Source organism: Lathyrus oleraceus, chromosome 7 (assembly GCF_024323335.1).
Source record: "Lathyrus oleraceus cultivar Zhongwan6 chromosome 7, CAAS_Psat_ZW6_1.0, whole genome shotgun sequence".
NCBI classification, from domain to species: Eukaryota; Viridiplantae; Streptophyta; class Magnoliopsida; order Fabales; family Fabaceae; genus Lathyrus; species Lathyrus oleraceus.
In genome coordinates this window covers 116,759,917-116,777,724 of record NC_066585.1, presented here as the reverse complement: position 1 = coordinate 116,777,724, position 17,808 = coordinate 116,759,917, and the positions used below count along the sequence as shown (strand labels likewise).

Here is a 17,808-nt window from a genome sequence, read left to right as displayed (position 1 = left end):
CGGTAATGGATAATATATCTCATGCGCTCTTTGGTGAAGCCTTCTGTCCTTCCCCATTCGAGTAAGATTCATTTTCCCTTTGCGGAGTCAAATGTCCATCCTGTAAGTCGATTTGCTTTGTCAAGCCCTCCTTTTGGATAATGAGTGTTTTGGAAGTAAACCCCAATTCACGCCTTGGTTGGTCACCTATTATATACTCAATAATCGGTATCCCTGGTGTTCCTTCCCTTCTGCTCCCTATTATGACCTCGGTCCCCTGTGGAGTCAGATTTTCCTGAGTCGAAATATACCTTTTTTTAGGTCTTCCTCAGATGATTTGGTCGATTGATATCTCTTACCCTTATACCGGTTTTAGATATTCATTCTTCCTGAGCTTGTTACCCAGTAACCGGTAACACCTCACCCCTTTTGCTTCCCCTAGAGAGATCTTTGTTAGTTTTCCCCAACGGAGTATCTGTTGTGATTCACCCTTTTGCTGTGTTGGCATTTCCCCAATACATGCATTTTTCCCCGGCAGGGAGATTTTGTTCGATCTTTCCCCAGCCCGAGTCCGGATTTTTATCCGAAGTTTTCCTCAGCTTGAGTCTTTCCATTGGATTTCTTCCCTTTGGAATTCTTTTCCCAGTTTCAAGTCGTGACCTGCTCACGCATTTTTTCTCTTTTGTTCCCCAGTAAAGTCTCAACTTTGGGTTGTGATTTGTTCACGCTTTTTCTTTCCTCTTATCCCCATGAGAATCCCGTTTGAGTCTCTATTCCTAGTGAGTATATTACTCCAATGGATTGTTTGTTCTCTGGATGTCTTTTCTTCTTTGTGGACACATATCCCCACAAAGTTTTGTTTGTTTTGCATGCATACATCTGCATCATGAGGCCTCTTAAGGACCAAAATTTGTCTCTTTGTTATTATTTAAGCCCATTCTATCTCGTCGAGACGAAGATTTTAACCTTCACTTCTCCGGCTAGAATGATCTTAAATAGGGGCATCTGTAAGACCCCAATTTTTGACCCTAAGATCCCTCATGGCATCATAACATCTCATAGCTTAAGCCTCAAGGATCATTGAGCATCTTGCTTCCTTTACCTATGGTTGGGATCTCTTTGTGAGTGATTGGTGATCATCAAGCATGTTTGCATTCTATATCATTGCTTTTCTCATTTTTTGTTTGCTAACCAAAAAAGCACAAAAATATGTCATATAACATTTTGTTTTGCAATCTAAGCAAGCACAGGTCAAGCAATTCAAGAGCATCCTTTGGGCAAGAGCTGATGGTATTTTCTTGAATAAAGACCACATGATATTATGTTGAGCTTATATGAGCTATGGTTCCATCTTGGAGCATTTTCCCCAAGTGGTGGAGGCCCAAGTTCATCAAGGCATTTTCAGGTCATCTGAGGACCAATGCAATCAACTGTGCAGTCAATTGAGGACTATGAGTTGGGGAAATGGATTTTTACACCTCATTCATGTTTAAACAAGGCCTATTCATCATGTCAAAAATCTATCTTGAAGATTTTGAAGTCATGGCAAAAGTTTCCAAAAATGGAAAATGACCTGTAATTTCAAGTTTCCAAAAATGGCAAGTTTTTGGTCCACATTCAACTTGATTTTCTAACATAAAAGAAGCTTAAAATGGATTTTTGTTGAACATGAAAGTTGAAGATATTTCTCTCCTCTTTTCAAAAAGTCCTATATCATGTCCATCTGATGATTGGTTGAGAAGTTATGGCCAAATGATCATAAATTATGCATGGAAGTTCAACATGGCATAACTTTTTATTCAAAACTCCAAATTGGTCCACTCTTTTTGCAAAATGCTTGTCATGACCAAGATTTTCCAAATGAATCATTGCCTTGCATGAAAGAAGCTCACATGACCAATTGTTCCCACATATGCATTTTGGAGGGAAATTTGATAATTCAAAATTGGATGATCATACAAGCCAATTAACACTTCCATCATGATTGTTGAATGATTTTAAGTGGATTTGCACCTCAGCATGGCACTGTTCACGTGTGGATTGTACATGCTAAGCACACTTGTGCAATTTTGCAATTCACCTCACATCTCTCTAATCTCAATTAACCAAAGCATAATCCTAATTTCAGCATGATTAACACAGAGTATAAAAGCTAAAACCTAACTGTTTTTGCAAGGAGAACAAGTTCAGATCTGAGAATTTTCCATTCCCTCTATCTTTTCTCTCTCTTCGAATCTCTCTATTCTTCACACAAACCTTCATTTTTCTTTACACATTCATGATCATGGAAGAGTTTTGAGCAAGAATCAACCTTCACTTTTGTCAATTCAGTCCAAATTCATGCAGGTTCAAGTGCATCATATGTTAATGGAAGCTTCAAATTGAGCTAGATCTAGGTGTTTCCAACTGGTAATTCTTGCATCAAGATTCAAGTCAAGGTTATTGGAGAAGATCTGGAGCTGGAGGAAGCTTAAGGACACGAATTCAATACACTGCAAGTTCACGTAGGTGAAATTCGACCATCACATTTTGCCAATTTCTTGCCATGATTAGGTAGATCCTGTTGTGCTGATGATGCTGATATAATTAGATTTTGATTTGGTTAAGTAATGAGCCTGATATGTTGAATTCAAGTTTGGTTGATGAAAATGTTTTGCCTCGATCCGTTCAATCCATGAGTTTTTAGGCTTAATGAATATGATATTCGTGATCTACATTAAAAGACCTTTCCAACCATATGCATTTCGTCCATTTCTGGAAAATTTCTTGTTGTTGCTCCGCCTGGATGGCCGGAGAAGACGGTTGTAACAACCGTCCGCCACCATCTGGTTTTGGTCCTAGGGTTTTGGCCAGGTGTTTGTTGACTGTGTGCTCGCGTGTTGGTTCTATTGGCTTGCATCGCTTGACTTGTCCATGCGCGTTTGACCACGCTTGCATGGCTTGCCACGCAATAAATGAAACGAGGCATTTCATTGAGCGCTTCTTGGACCTATGAGGCGCGCGTTCGATCCTTCGCCATGCATATTTTCTTTATTTCAATTGCATTCTCATTTGGATCTTCAGCGCATGAGTTCGAATCCTGGCGTGTGTGTGTTTCTGAATTTATTTTGAACTCTCTTGTTAACTTGCCATGCGTGGGTTCGAATCTGGTTGTGTACATGTTGCTAATTTCATTCAAATTCCATTTTCCATATTATTTCACATTTATTTCATTTTATTCATTCAACTTCAAAAAATCATTAAAAATAGCAAAATGCTTCAAATTGATCCCAATTTTTTTTCATATTCTTGTTTTAATCTCTAGATTTTTTTAGCCTTTATTTCATAAATTGTGTGATGCTGGATTTTTAATTGTGTTTTCTTGATTGAACCATATGCCAAATTGACATGTTACATTCATTGCTTTGTGAAATGCTCATCTTTGATCCAATTGATCTGAAATTTGCATGCTTGATCCTTACATGTGATTTGATTTTTGAGCTTTGGTTTGGAATTTTTATCATATGTCATCACTGTTTTGGACACATGAACATGTAGTGTGACAATTTGTGTAACATTTTGTGCCTTGCATTTGTGCATTTTCATTCATACACCATTTGAGCTCTTCTCGATTTAATTTTTGGTATGATGCTTGTTCATAACATGATAAACTCACATAAAAAATTTTAGGATCATTGGTTGCATTTCTGTTTTGATTTGGATTTTCTATTTTTGATGTCCAACTTTGATCACATTGCTTGCCTTTGCTTTACCTTGATCATTTGATGGCTTTGCCTTATGAATTGGTTTTGGTCCTTTGGAGGACTCTTTCTTGTTTGATTGAATGTGCTTCATGTGAAATATTGACTTCTGTTTTGGTCATTTGACTTGCTTTTGAACCTAGTCTTTGTACTAGTGGTTTGTACACATACTAATAGTGCTTTGTGTTTCAGGTGTGAGCATTTAGCCTTGATGGTTGGTGTGGTCTCATTACTTGAGATGCCAATTGCTTTGATTACTAACCCTTGTTGTGTTGTAGGTCCATTGATGTGATGAACTCGCTTGAGTGCTTGCACTTATGACTTGCATTGTGTACATATTGGATAGTTCCATTGTGTTGTCTGTTGGTTTTCTGAATACAATATTAACTGTTTGGCTTTTGTACAGGTACATTAGATGCTAAGTAGCTTTTGCTTAAGCTTTGGAGTATGGTTGATACACCACTGAGGTAGTTTAGCCTTCTTACTCCATGTAGTCTGGAAGTCCTGCCACCTTTTTGGCAGGCATTTGGCTAAAGTCCTCCTTAAGAGGCTCTGACTGTGTATGTTTACATTTGTGCGAAAGACCTCCAAATGAGGCATGTTACTTGATAAGTCCTCCTAAGTGAAGAGGCAATGGACAGATAGAAGGGATTAGAAATCAATCCCCTGTTATTCAGTGAGTCGTTCATTATGCTCGCACTACGTGCTGATGCTCTTGAACAAGTACCCAAGATCTTTGTATAGAGTCGGTCAAGTGGAATAGGGTCCCTCATTCTGGATCCCCACACTTTCATTGTTTTAAGCTCACCCAGGCCAGGGTTAAGAGCATGAGGCCTCATCCTCATTTCCATCTTTGATCAGCTTCACCCTAACTCTAAATGTTAGTGGTTAAGAGCTACAATTACCTTTGTACAATTTTGGCTTGTTTGTCGAGGTTGATATGACCCCTCTTGACTAAAGCCCACCCTTTGTTTGAGCCACTTGTTTGTATATAGTGTGTGCTTGTTTGCTTATTTGTGAACCTTTCATGTGTTTTCTTTTCATGCATGTTTGTTGGTTTTGAGGAGTTAGATGTAAGTCCATATATTGGCATTCTGTTTCCTGTTTGTTGTTTGGAGTTGGATGTAAGTCCATTTATTGGCCTTCTGTTTCCTTGGAGTTGAGTGTAAGTCCATTTATTGGCAGCTTGTTTCCTTTTATTGTGGTTCTCTTATGAGACTTATTTGTTTGCTTTTGCCGTTGCTCATTCCAAAGGAACTTACTTGGATCATTTCTATGATCTTGAGAAAGGAACTCCTATTTGTGGTTTATCCCTAACCATCACCCTTAACCTTTTTTCTCCATCTTAACCCAAAAAACCAAAAACTATTTGTGCAAACATTTGACATTGTTTTCAAAACTAGAAACCTAAGCCTTAGGCTTTTGATTTTCAAACTCTCTTTTCATAATACTCATTGTAAATGAACTCTAATTCATACTTTAACCTCATTTTGTGAACACCCCTAATCGGTTAATTCAACCCATTCAAATGTGTCTCTTTTGTGGTTTCAATGACCATTGTTCTTAATCAAATTTTTCATAACCTTTAGCTATTAGGTTTGAGTTATTTTTGTGGTAGATATAATACTCACCTTTGTCCTTAGTGATTGAATTGTAAGACTTCCATGCTTATTATAATGTTAACCCCTCACTAGCATGTCGAAGCTATTCTCACATGGTGGACTTATGGTTTTTCAGGTCGAGTTTTCTCCCTTTGATAACAAAAGACCTTAGGGCTTTTGGACCAATCAATCCACTCATTTGTTTTCGAAATCTTTTAGCCGAACTATGAGGTTTTGATCCTATTCTTTTTATAAGAAGGTACGTATGCAATGGATTCATCCATCCAAATACAAAAATGTAAATAAACTTGTATATTCTTTTCTCATCTCTTCAATCATGTTTGCACAAAATAATTTCATAAACAATAAACTTTGCAACAAGTTGTGAAAAGGGCTCTCTAGGAGTACCTAGGATGTTGTGGGTGCCTAACACCTTCCCATGACATAACCAACCCCCTTACCCAGATCTCTGACATTTTTATTAGTTTTTGATTTGATAAAAATTCTCGGTTTTTGTTCGCTTTCTAACCTTTCCTTTGGATAAATAGAAGTGCAGTGGCGACTCAACTTTGTATGATTTATCTTAGATTGAGTCAATATCTCCAATGGTAACGAATACACCGCTACAGAACCAAGCAATGATCATTAGTAATCACTAAATGTCACCTTATAGGAACATGATCATCAAAAGCCAAGTTTTAAAAAACCCTTTCACAATCACCTATTTTATGATGCCATCCCAATATTGTACTGATCGCGACTTTATGAGTCGAATTTGGGGTACAAACTGCAAGTGCACAGTTCTATCGCGTAGTTTTAAAAGATATCGATCCCACGGGGACTTATGAATCGATATACCGTTATCTAAGGTTACTTCGTAAAGCTAAGGTGAATAATGTTTGATTGTTTGGGGGAAAGCTAAAAACTAAACTAAGATCTAGATTAAATATTAATAAAGCGGATATCGGTATGTAGTTCGTCGTAATTAGGGAATCAATCCTTTGTCGGTCTCTCGGTTTTAAAATAAATCTTTTCAGTTGACTTTATTGATTAAAAGTTTTATCTCAAACTCTCGCTCTGTTGAATAAACCATGATTTTATGTTAATGTAGCTGTCACTTATAATTAAGTCAAAAACCATTTTTTGAAAGCAATACAGTCCATAGAAACTCTTTTCAAGAAAACACTGACCGTTTAAACACCCTTATCTCAAACTCTCGCTCTGTTGACTTAGGTTATATAATTAAATTCGAATGCTTAACTTTCGTCCTCACATTCAATCTTTAAAAATACTTTTTGGAAAAGATCGGAATTTAATTAACTCTAAAACTTGCTCTCGCCCTGATCTAGAGTTAATGTCTAATTTACACTGTCCAGTTAAAACCTCAAACTCTCGCTCTATTGATTTTAACTTCTTTATGTCTTTTACTTTTGTAAAAACCTTTGTTATTAAACCTGTAAATTGAGACCGTAAAAAGAGTGATTTTAATCTTAAACTTAATTAAACCGACCTAGTTTTGATTCCTTATTCCGCTTACTTTACATACCGATATCTAAGCGAATTAGCCAGACATGCTAAACAAACTAAAATACTTATCATGCATAAACAGACTCATCCCAGGCAGATAATATAAATAAATAATAAAACAAAGCATTAAATAATAATTAAAGAACCTGAATGAGTTAAACAATAGTCTTGAACACTCCACCACAAGCCGGTAGGATTTGTTCTTGGATTCTTCAATTAAACAACAAAACAAAACGAAGGAAATAAAAACTAGATTCTAACGTAAGGTTAGATCCGGTAAAAAGGTGCACAATAGTTTCCGGTGTAGAAACTATTGTGCGAAAAGAATTAACTAAATGCTAAAATGGAAAATAGGAATTGCAAAAGAAATAGTGTAGAACTCGTAAAAATAAATAAGAAACAATAATGCGTAAGTTGCTGGAAAAGAAAATATGCAGAAGCGAAAACGGAAAAGGAAAAAATGTGGAAAAGCTTCGGAACCCTTTTTGGTTTTGCAAGTGGCTATATATATATATATGCTTGAGTAACCGCTTCCCCTGCCAAAAGAATCCGGTAAAAAGGTGCACAATAGTTTCCGGTGTAGAAACTATTGTGCGAAAAGAATTAACTAAATGCTAAAATGGAAAATAGGAATTGCAAAAGAAATAGTGTAGAACTCGTAAAAATAAATAAGAAACAATAATGCGTAAGTTGCTGGAAAAGAAAATATGCAGAAGCGAAAACGGAAAAGGAAAAAATGTGGAAAAGCTTCGGAACCCTTTTTGGTTTTGCAAGTGGCTATATATATATATATGCTTGAGTAACCGCTTCCCCTGCCAAAAAGGTCTTCAACGTGCATAAAAGCATGGCGTGGATATAGGGCTCAACACTCCTCAACGTCTCCTCAACGTCTCTGAGGCGTTCCTTGCGCCAAAAATGTAGGGGAATGGTGTGACGTTCGTCACACCATGTGTGACGTCCGTCACATGCACGGCACCTGCGTTTTGTGTTTTGGGCTGGGCTTTGACATTTGGTTCATTTTCTTTCCTTTTTGCACCTCCTTTTCTTCCATTTTTACTTGTGCTTCAAAATAAGCCACCTGAGACAAATAGGAAGAAAATACCGCGTAATATCTAATAAAATGAAGTGAACTGAAATAAATAATAATAAAATTTAATTGAATTAAGTCCTAAAATATGATATAATTTCGTGTTATCAAACTCCCCCATACTTAGATCTTTGCTTGTCCTCAAGCAAAATTCAGTATAGAACTCGTTTTAAAAATTTAGCCAGATGAAATTTCAAAACACACATCAATTCGTAATAGGTTGCAAGTGGATTTTGTTTAGAAGCAACTTGAGTTTAATCTTGACATCAACAAAACCACCGTCACAACCTAGATAACCCTGCCTTATGCAAATCAGTTCAAGTACACTATGATAGCTATCCTGGTTCCTTTACTCTTATTTCACCCGTTTTCATTCTAGCGAAATCACATTAAGCTCTTTATCTTTTCGCGCACATAGTGGAGTAACCGGTTAGTGATTATGATCCCCTTTTAGCTAGAAGTTCTGGTACATAAGTCGGATAACTTCGTTATTCAGCCCATTGCAAATTGCGGGGGATCGAACCGTAGTTCGCCCTACCAAGTTCAGTACCAGATACCTACTGAACCAACTCATAATGGATCTTTCATATTGTGTTTTTGTATGATCTGCAACCTTTAGATTAAATGATCTGGTAAGGATCACCTAACTTAATTAGTGCATTTCCTGATATATATATATTTTTTTTATGTTACTTTGGGAATCATTCACTTATATTCATCGGCTCTCCACGTAGTTTGCTATTAAGATGGTGCTGACTTCTCGTATAAACTACTTGGGGTTACTATAAAACTAAAAGTTCAAGGAATTGGTATAATAGGTACTTATCCTGATCTAACGTGTTGAGGTTCGTTTAGAGTGTTTGGCGGTAGTAGTCTTTGTCTTGATTCGACTTAAGATCGATAAGATGAGCAACCTTTATACTTATTGGGTGTTGAATTTTTATTGTTGTGGCTCATGAAAGTTTGAGGGAATAGATAATGGAAATTTGTTCACACTCGGGACTTAACTTAAAATAATAGTTTTTTTTTTTTTTTAAATAATAATTAAAATAGCAATGAAAGGAAAGGTACATACTTGAAGAAATGAAAATAGAAAGAACATGGTTTCCCCCCCATACTTAAACTAAACATTGTCCCCAATGTTTTAAAGAAATGAAATACAATATGGAAAGGAAAAAGAAACTACAACTAAGGCTGCCTTCCGCCTCTGGTTCTTGGACCTGGTGATCTCTGACGTAAGTCTAAGTTGTCGAACCTGCTGAACAACTCAGTAAACCGCTGGTCGGTTATGGCATTCCTAGCATCCTGTTGTTGTTGCATTTGACGCATCATTTGCATCATCTCGACATTCTGTGCCTGCATACCATCAATAGCATCCATGATGTCGTCGTTGGTTGCAGGCCTTCTTCGTCGACGACGTTGGGAGGATGGGCCAGTTGCATTATCGGAAGGGTTGAGCGGGGCGGATTGTTGTGCAGGAGGCTGATCACCTTGCTCCATTTCTTCAAACTCGTCTGTGGGCGGGTTTGCTTGTGAAGGCTCGGTGGCTTCGGGAGCATTTAGATCATAGAGGAGGCGGTTGCGGTTTGTGACATCGGTCAGGGCCATGTTGGGTAGGACAACGCTTGGGATGGCCTGGTTGTTCACCATAAGATAATATCCTCCTCCTACTCTATTCTTAATCATGCGGCTGGATCGACAGTAGTTGATGTCCATAAATAGGGGAGGTAGAGATTCTAAGGTTTGGAGTCGGTCCCCTAAGTTTAAGCCAAGTGCAATGGTGGTGATTAATCCACCAATTACAAAGGGTTGGCGGCCTCTAGCACATAAGGTGCGGATATGATGAAGTAGAAAAGAGGCAGCGTTTACCTTAGCAGTCGGTTCGAAGACGCATTCGAGGAAGAATAGTTCTTTTGCGTTGACCTTACTGTTGTTTGGTCGTCCAAAAACTGTGTTTTGTAGGATCCGAAGAAAATATCGGATGGTTGGGTTATGTATGTGGGAAAGAAGGAGTTCTTCCCAGTTGTAGGCATCTAGACCGGATATTTCCTTAAAAAGGGTGGGAATGGCAACTGTGCTCCAGTTTATTTCGGGAGGGATTCTGGGGTAGACTTGACCTTCTGTGGGAAATTGTAGCATGGTACTCAATTGGTTTTGGCTTAAGGAGTACTCGGTGTTGAACATTCGGAAGGTTGCAGTGCCGGTTAAAAATTCATCTTCACCGGCGGAAGTGGTGTAGGCGTATGAACTTAAGAATTCTAAGGTTAGGGAGGGGTATGTTGGTTGGTTATGGGTGCATAGAAAGGTTAAGTCGGCTTGACGGAGCATCCATTCGATACCTTGGAGTAATCCTAATTGGTGTAAACAAGTAAAATCAGGGTACCTGGTGGAGACGACGCCTCGCTGTTGGAAACGCTCGAATTGCTCCCTTTGATAATTTTCGTCTTCGGATCGGAAGATGATATTTCCGAAATTCTGGTTTCCTGCCATTGTGATGAATGAATTTTGAAGGAGTGATTTGGAAAGAAAAGAAATGTATTTGATATTAGAGAATGGTTTGTGGTGAATGAAGGAAGGTTTGGTGGGTATTTATAGGAAAAGAATTTGGAAGTTGGAAAGGAGGTGGTTGAAAAGTGAATAAATGTGGGTAAATGTGAATAAATGGGGAAGGTAAAAAGTTGAAGGGGTGTAACGTTCGTCTCCAACGGCTCCTTAACGTTCACCTAGTCTGAAGGGCGTTACGCTCGTTACAGGGGTGTGACGGTCGTAACAGGCTCTTAGTGTGACGCCCGTGACAGAATGTGTGACGCTCGTCACACTGTCTGTTTGGCTAATGTTCAGCTAGCGTCCTTCAGGTAAGTTATTATATATTGTTAATTTTTTGTTTGTTTGCTACTGATTGATTTATTCTGCAATTTAATTTCTCCTGCATGCTTATTTTACTTTGTATAATAATAAGTCATAGGTAGCAACAGTAGAGAACATAATAGCTATTGCATAATAAAATTAAATAAATAGCTTCAATAAAATGATCATAATGTAATATTGGAAAGAAGAACAAAAGAAATGTGAAAAGGAAACAAATGCGAACATGAATTCAAATAACATTAATGAATAATCTAGCTTAAAACTAAATAACTAAGAAAAACAAATGAATACTATCCATCTGCACGATCTCTGGCCGGAGGAGCAAAAGAGTTAACACGATGTAGCAACTCGTGAAACTGATCTGTCATACTGCTCATGTACCCTAGAACTTCGTGTCTCATGTCAGTAAATTCTTCTCTGAGGGCGCCTTGTTCTGACATCAAAGCTTCAATGGCGGTGTTGTAATCAGTTCCGGGCATATGATGCCGGAGGTCGGATACTGTTGATTCTTCGGTCTGAACAGGCTGAGGAGGAGGGTCAATATCATAATAGCCAGATGGTGTCTGAGGGTCAGATTCAGCATGAGGGATCTGGTCATCATAAGTCTCATAGTCATCACAAATCTCATAGTCCTGGATGGATTCAGTGGATCTAGCAGGAGAGGGGGTTTCGTTCAGGTTGTAGAGCCAGTTACTGCAGTTATGAACACTAGTCCTAGGATCGGGCATGGTGAATAGGCAAAGAACTTGGTTATCAATAATAAGCTCAAACTCGTCAGACCCTAGGTTTGCTATAAACATAGTGTTGAAGAGGAAGGGTATACTCATAGTAGTAATGCCACAAAAAGGGCTTAGGTCAAGCATAGGCTGACGTAATCCAATAGCATTACCTATCATAGTTATCAAACCGCCTATTCGGATTGGTGCTCGCTCATCCTGGATAAGGTGGTCCAAATTAGCTAACATAAAAGTGGCACCGTTTACTGGACGGTTCTGGGAAGCACAAAATATGATGAAGAGTTCATCACGTGAAACTGAAGTACTGTTTGGCTTCTTCCCAAATAAAGTGTGGGTCAGGATCTTATGGAAATAGCGAAAGGTCGGGTTGTGTATGTTTCCAGAGAGAAACTCATGTTCCTCGGGCTCGTCATTTCCAGTCAATTTACCCCAAAAGTGTTCAAGTTCTCTATATTCAAAAAGTTCTTCCTGGCTTACTGTGAATGTGTCAAAGGAGGTGGGAAAACCCAAAAGGTTGGTAAAGTCTCTAATATTAAATTGGTACTCCATGTTGAACATTCTGAACTGGATAAAACCTCTGCTAATTCCTTTTCCATGGCTGGGTAGATAGATTAATGAGCTAAGGAATTCTAGTGTGAGTCTCCGGTAGGTGGTGAAATGTCTTAGGATAGGGGATGTCTCCCATCCTATCTGATTCAGCAAATACAGGACACTTTGTCTCAGTCCAAGGGCAGTCATAGCCCAATCATCAACATATAAACTAGGTAGCATCTCTCTAGTGGCTAGTTCTTCAAACTTTTGTTTCTGAGCCATTCCTCTGAATTTGATACCCATACGATCAATATGTCCCATCTGGTTAGTGTTAGCTAGAGAAAAGAAAACATGAGTTTTAGTCAGGATTTGGCCAAATGCCGAAAGAAGAAAAAAAGTTATTATTAAATTAAAATGAATTAGGAATGAATACTAAACAGAAATTAAAAGAATAATTAAGGAAGAAATAGGAAGATAATAATAATAATATAAGGAAATAATAAAATAATTGTGGGTTGTCTCCCACCAAGCGCTTTGTTTAAATGTCGCAAGCTCGACAAAGAAACTGTTAAATATAGTCTATTAATCCTGGAGGCATTTCGTCTAAGTGTAGGATTTGCGAATCTCCATTGGTTTCCGCATAGTGATAGTGTTTTAGACGTTGCCCGTTTACGGTGAACGGTTCTGTGGATTTGCCTTTAATTTCTATCGCTCCACTGGGAAAGATGTTAGTGATATGAAAAGGACCTGACCATCTGGATCGTAGTTTTCCCGGGAATAACTTTAGTCTAGAGTTAAATAAAAGGACTGCGTCGCCTTGCTTGAAGATTTTCCTTGATATACGCTTGTCATGCCATTGTTTTGTTCTTTCTTTGTAGATTCTGGCATTTTCATAGGCGTCTCTTCTGAGTTCCTCTAATTCGTTTATGTCAAGGATTCTCTTTTCACCGGCGGCTTTATAGTTTAGATTCAGATTTCTAATAGCCCAATAGGCTTTATGTTCTAATTCTATCGGGAGGTGGCAGGATTTTCCATATATGAGCTTAAATGGGGTCGTCCCTATGGGGGTTTTATAAGCAGTTCGGTATGCCCACAAAGCTTCTGGTAATTTCAACGACCAGTCTTTCCTTGAAGTGGCGACTGTTTTTTCTAGTATTTGCTTGATTTCTCTGTTAGATACTTCCACTTGTCCACTGGTCTGAGGGTGGTAAGGTGTCGCTATCCTATGTCTCACGCCATATTTAAACAATAACTTTTCGAGTACCTTGGATATAAAGTGCGATCCACCATCACTGACTACTATTCTTGGGATGCCAAATCTCGGAAATATTATATTCTTAAAGAGTCTAGTTACTACTCGGGTGTCATTTGTTGGAGAAGCTATAGCTTCGATCCATTTTGATACGTAGTCAACTGCCACGAGTATGTATTTGTTACCGAAAGAGGGTGGAAAAGGTCCCATGAAGTCTATTCCCCACACGTCGAAGATCTCTACTTCCAAAATACCTTTTTGTGGCATCTCGTCACGTCTAGATATGTTTCCTGTGCGTTGACATCTGTCACATTCCTTAATAGCCGCATGTACGTCCTTCCATATAGTTGGCCAATAAAAGCCGGCTTGTAGGATTTTAGAGCAGGTCTTGGATGTACTTGTGTGTCCACCATAAGGAGCGGAGTGGCAGTGTTGGATTATATTTTCTACCTCTTCTTCGGGTATACATCGACGGAAAATACCATCGGGGCCCCTTTTGAAAAGTAAGGGATCATCCCAGTAATAGTGTTTTATATCGTAGAAGAATCGTTTCTTCTGCTGGTAAGATAAAGTGGGCGGAACTATTCCGGCAGCTAAATAATTGACGAGATCAGCGTACCATGGTGTGACAGATATAGCTAAGGTGGGTTCTACTTGTTTGTCGGAGTTGTTCTCTTCCAAAGTAGCTATAAGTTTATCGTACGAGAAATCATCGTTAATTGAGGTTCTTTCCGGTTCAAGGTTCTCAAGTCTAGAGAGGTGGTCTGCTACTACGTTTTCAGTTCCTTTCTTGTCTTTGATTTCTAAATCGAACTCTTGTGGCAACAAGATCCATCTTAGGAGTCTAGGTTTAGCATCCTTTTTTGTTAAAAGGTACTTGATAGCAGCGTGATCAGTGTAGACTATTATTTTGGCTCCGACCAAGTAAGAACAAAATTTATCTAGCGCAAATACAACTGCTAGGAGTTCTTTCTCGGTAGTGGCGTAATTCATTTGCGCTTCATCCAGGGTTCTACTTGCGTAATATATAACGTGAAGCTTTTTATCCTTTCGTTGTCCTAAAACAGCACCTACAGCATAATCGCTGGCATCACACATTATTTCGAATGGTTCATTCCAGTCGGGTGTCTGCATTACGGGTGCGGAGATCAATGCTTGCTTAAGCGCTTGAAATGCTTTTAAACAGTTATCGTCGAATATGAAATCAGCATCTTTCATCAATAGTCCGGTTAAAGGTTTAGTTATCTTAGAGAAGTCTTTGATGAATCGTCGGTAAAAACCGGCGTGTCCTAAGAAGCTTCGTACTTCTCTCACGGTTCTCGGGGGTTGAAGGTTTTCGATTACCTCTATTTTGGCTTTGTCTACTTCAATTCCTCTGTTCGAGATGATGTGTCCTAAAACAATTCCTTCTTGTACCATAAAATGGCACTTCTCCTAGTTAAGTACTAAGTTTACTTTCACACATCGCTCAAGAACTCTTTCTAGGTTTTCAAGGCATTCTTCAAAACTTTGTCCGTATACGGAAAAGTCATCCATAAATACTTCCATGATGTTTTCGAGAAAGTCGGCGAAAATTGCCATCATGCATCTTTGAAAGGTTGCAGGAGCATTACACAGGCCAAACGGCATTCGTCTATAAGCGAAGGTACCAAAAGGGCACGTGAACGTTGTCTTTTCTTGGTCATTAGGGTGAATTGGTATTTGAAAGAAGCCTGAATAACCGTCTAGATAACAGAAATGCGAATGTTTTGCTAATCGTTCTAACATCTGGTCAATGAATGGTAAAGGGAAATGATCTTTTCGGGTTGCTTTGTTTAGTTTCCTATAGTCAATGCACATTCTCCATCCCGATTCGATTCGTTTAGTTATAGTTTCCCCTTTTTCGTTTTCAATAACGGTTATGCCTCCTTTCTTTGGTACTACGTGTACAGGACTAACCCATTTGCTATCAGATATAGGATATATAATACCTGCTTCTAATAACTTGGTTATTTCCTTCTTTACTACCTCACTCAGGATCAGATTTAGTCTCCTCTGGTGTTCCCTAGAGGTTTTACAGTCTTCTTCTAACATGATGCGGTGCATACAAATAGAAGGACTTATTCCTTTAAGATCGGTGATGTGGTAACCTAGTGCGGTTGGATACTTTCTTAAGATATGTAGGAGTTTTTCTGTTTCGAGTCTTCCTAGGTCTGCATTAACTATCACAGGTCGTTCAAGTTCTAAATCTAGGAATTCATATCTCAGATTTTTGGGAAGTGTTTTCAGGTCAAGGGTTGGTTTGTTTAGACATTGCGTGGGGTCCGGTGTTATTGCTAAACATTTGTTAGATTTGTCTTTTAAAAGATAGTCTGATGATTTGTCTTCTCCTAACTCTGCTTCTTTTATGCATTCATCGATGATATCCATGAAGTAACATGTATCTTCTATTGCAGGTGCTTTCAAGAATTGGGAAAGAATGAACTCAATTTTCTCTTCACCTACTTCGAAGGTGAGTCGTCCTCGTTTTACGTCTATGATTGCACCGGCAGTTGCTAAAAACGGTCTTCCCAGTATAATGGGTGTAATATCATCTTCTCTAATGTCCATAATTGTAAAATCAGTTGGAATGTAGAATTGACCTATGCGTACGGGAACGTTTTCAAGAATTCCTACAGGATATTTGATGGAACGATCTGCTAGTTGAACAGACATTTTGGTTGGTCTTAATTCTCCCATTTCCAGTTTCTTACATATGGATAAGGGCATAACGCTAATTCCGGCTCCTAAATCGCATAAGGCTTTGTCGATGACAAATTTTCCTATGTGACAGGGTATAGAGAAACTACCCGGATCCTTGAGTTTAGGAGGCATGTTTTGGATTATAGCGCTACATTCGGCAGGGAGTGTAACGGTTTCGCTATCTTCAAGTTTCCTCTTATTAGAAAGAATTTCTTTTAAGAATTTAGCATAGGAGGGCATCTACGTAATAGCTTCGGTGAACGGAATTGTAACGTTTAATTGTTTAAGGAGATCAACAAATTTTCTAAATTGGCCCGCATCTTTGGTTTTAACAAGCCTTTGAGGGTAAGGGATAGGTGGTTTGTAAGGTGGTGGAGGTACATAAGGTTCCTTCTTTTCTAGGGTTTCCTTATTACTCTCTTCCTTTTCCTTAGGTTCACTTTCCTCAGTTGATTTATTAGGGTTTTGGTTTTCTATCCTTGGATCAGACGGTCCTTCCACTTCCGTTCCACTTCTTAATATAATTGCATGAGCGTGGCTTCTCGGGTTAGGTTGGGGCTGTCCAGGGAATGTACCAGTTGGGGCAGCAGTAGGTGCTTGTTGTTGAGCTACTTGTGATATTTGTGTTTCCAGCATTTTGTTATGGGTAGCCAAGGCATCTACTTTGCTTGCTAGTTGTTTAAGTTGTTCGCCAGTGTGTACATTCTGGTTTAAGAAATCTTTATTGGTTTGTTGTTGGGAAGCTATAAAGTTTTCCATCATGATTTCCAAGTTAGATTTCCTAGGGGCGTTATTGTTAGGCATGGATGGGTTCGGTTTCTGATATCCCGGAGGTATAGCTGGGGCTTGATTTTGAGACTGTCCAGGTGCGTACAAAGCATTATTACTCTTATACGAAAAGTTTGGATGGTTCTTCCAATTTGAGTTATAGGTATTCGAGTAGGGGCTTCCTTGAGCATAGTTTACTTGCTCTGCTTGGATTCCTGTCAAGAGTTGACAATCCGTAGGAGTGTGACCTTAGATTCCACAGACCTCGCAATTCTGAGTTATAGCAACCACGGCGGCTGGAGGTGATACATTTAAACTTTCAATTTTCTGGACCAAAGCATCTACTTTTGCATTAACGTGATCAAGGTTACTTATCTCGTACATGCCAGTTTTCGTTTGAGGTTTTTCCACCATTGTTCATTCGGTTCCCCACTGATAGTGGTTTTGGGCCATGCTTTCGATAAGCTGGTAAGCATCAGCATAAGGTTTGTTCATTAGTGCACCACCTGCAGCGGCGTCTATTGTTAACCTTGTGTTGTACAAGAGACCATTATAAAATGTGTGAATTACTAACCAGTCTTCCAAACCATGGTGTGGGAAAAGTCTCATCATGTCTTTGTATCTTTCCCATGCTTCGAAAAGAGACTCGTTGTCTTTCTGTTTAAATCCGTTTATCTGGGCTCTTAACATAGCTGTTTTGCTTGGCGGAAAATATCGAGCAAGAAAAACTTTCTTCAACTCGTTCCATGTGGTGACTGAGTTGGAAGGAAGAGATTGAAGCCATCTTCTAGCGCTATCTCTCAGTGAGAAAGGAAAAAGACGAAGTCGAATTGCCTCTGAAGTGACACCATTAGCTTTAACAGTATCAGCGTATTGGACAAATACGGATAAATGAAGGTTTGGATCCTCGGTAGGATTCCCAGAGAATTGGTTCTGTTGCACAGCCTGCAACAGCGAAGGTTTAAGTTCGAAGTTGTTTGCTTCGATTGCGGATGGA

General features: G+C 38.9%; 1 pseudogene; it reads left to right on the top strand.

Annotated features, from left to right (window-relative positions):
• The first annotated feature begins 17,394 nt into the window (after positions 1 to 17,394).
• Positions 17,395 to 17,494, top strand: LOC127109400 (uncharacterized; annotated as a pseudogene).
• Positions 17,495 to 17,808: the final 314 nt, after the last annotated feature.